Raw genomic sequence first — 2,262 nt, 5'->3', positions numbered from 1 at the left:
ACACATGCGGTAAGAAATACATAGGCCAAACTAAACCTAATATAAAAAAAGATATAAGGAACATGTCAATGATTTCAAAAATAATAGAGAAAAATCAAAATATGCAACACAATTAATACCGGACATGAATTAGGTCACTACCAGAATACATTAAGTATCCTAAAAACATACAATGATAATAAATTCATAAATGCAGTAGAAGAATTCTTCATTGCCTACTACCATAATAAAGATCAAAATATAATTAACGAAAATTTATTAAACTTTAAAAATCCACTGTATGCAATTTAAAATAGACTTGTTCACATTGATCTTGACACGCCATTCAAATAGTTCCTTTCAAATCCCTCCGCCGCTACATACCTCAATACACACGATTATCTAGGCCTCAGTTCTCTTAAAACCACCAACACATACAAATGTAAGTATTCGAACGCCGTCAAATTCATTAAAACAATTACATCCTTTCCTCATATCAAATTGAAAAACAAATTAATAATTAATATTCTTATTTATTTATAGAATATCTTCATTTATATACTTCAATAAATCTGATGACACGCAATAGCCATAATCAATAGGATGCCATCAAATTAGAGTAACCACCAACGTCAAACAACATCCATTTCATAAGCGAACGATCTCTGTAAGTAATCTTATAATAATTATTATCGCTGCCTTAAATCACTTACATATATTTGGTATTATAGCTCATCTAGTTATTACTAATTATTACGAATTATAATGTTGATTTTCTCTACTTAACTTTCAGTGAATGATTGAAATTCATACCTAACTTATGATTTATCTATTACGAAATCATCGTATACTCCACGACATCCATAACCAACGAGCATTCATTTCAAATATCTCAACAAATCTGATTACACGTAACAGTCATTTATAATCAATAAGATGTCACCAAGTCAGATAATTAAAACAGCAATCTCCAACATAAAATAACATTAGTTCATTAGCGAACGTTTTTCAGTAAGTAGACTTATAATAATAATAATTATCTGTCTCTCTATATAATAACTCGTATATATTTTTGCACTTATTATCATTTCTCCATCACAATTTTCAGATGAAACACATACATAACACACGAACATCAGCTACGCAAATTATCGTATATCCTATGACAATCCTAGAGAGCACATCTAGGTTTTTGTATAGAGCACATCTAGGCTTGTATAGAGCACATCTAGGTCAGAAAGCATGGGTAGACATAACGGCTCGGTTAGAAAAGCCAACGTACTATGGTAGGAACGATCATGATTTTAAAATCAAATGTAGGAAACAGAAAACGGATGTAGGTAAATTCTCATTTTTAAATAGAACTATAAATGATTGGAATGACCTACCTGCAGCGGTCTTTGAGGGCTGTCCTTCCTTAAGGAGATTCAAGAATAATTTAAAGAGTTGTGTATAAAGTGAAAATTAAAATTAAGGTGACATTCAACATTTAATTTTTTAAGGTGGCATGTATTTATCTAGCCTGACGAGTTTACTTCCTTGGTTTAAATTGTAAATTATTTAAAAATAGCGTGTAAGAGGGCCTTAGACTAGAAATGTTTAGTTTAAATGTAGTTCTGTTTATAAGTATGCATAAGAATGCAATTATTTGATTTATTTGAACTGTTGTATCAGTGAAGCGAGGTGAGTCAGTGAAGTTATGGTTTTACAGTGCAGTGAACAGTTCCGATCAGTGATAATTTATAGCGTCAATGAAATGTGTTCTATAGTGTCAGTGAAATGTGTTACAGAGTGTCAGTGAAATGTGTGCTAAAGTGTCAGTGAAATGCGTCATAGTGCCACTACAGGGAATGAGATGAGAGTAAAGTGAAAGACTATTGAAAATTATGTAGGACCTATACATAATCATGTAGGTTGTGTTGTAAAATTAGGTGTTTTATTTTATGTTTTATTATTATTGTGTTAAATTGTATTGTGTATTCTTATTGTATTGTGTATAAAATTGTATGTGTGTTGTAAATTTTATTATGTATTGTAAATTTTATTGTGTATTGCTTATCATTTTAACTGTGTATTGTTAATATTGTATATACCACTGCCACCGGGTGCTTGCCCACTTGCAGTGTAAATAAATACATACATACATACAATCCTCAACTAATGATTACTCTTAAAATATCTATTTTATCAATCATCATTATAAATTTTAACATTGACAAATTTTAATCATAATTGTATATTTTATTTGTAACATGAGCTATATGTATAAAATATCCGTCCAAT

The 2,262-nt window shown here is 30.0% G+C and overlaps 1 long non-coding RNA gene across 1 annotated transcript; it reads left to right on the top strand.

Annotated features, from left to right (window-relative positions):
* Positions 1-522: 522 nt before the first annotated feature.
* Positions 523-1,141, top strand: LOC138697167 (uncharacterized). The gene is made up of 3 exons (XR_011331550.1): positions 523-646; positions 773-990; positions 1,088-1,141. It is a non-coding gene; the product is annotated as an uncharacterized lncRNA (long non-coding RNA).
* Positions 1,142-2,262: the final 1,121 nt, after the last annotated feature.

The sequence above is a fragment of the Periplaneta americana genome, chromosome 3 (assembly GCF_040183065.1).
Source record: "Periplaneta americana isolate PAMFEO1 chromosome 3, P.americana_PAMFEO1_priV1, whole genome shotgun sequence".
NCBI classification, from domain to species: domain Eukaryota; kingdom Metazoa; phylum Arthropoda; class Insecta; order Blattodea; family Blattidae; genus Periplaneta; species Periplaneta americana.
This window is presented reverse-complemented; position numbering and strand designations above follow the sequence as displayed.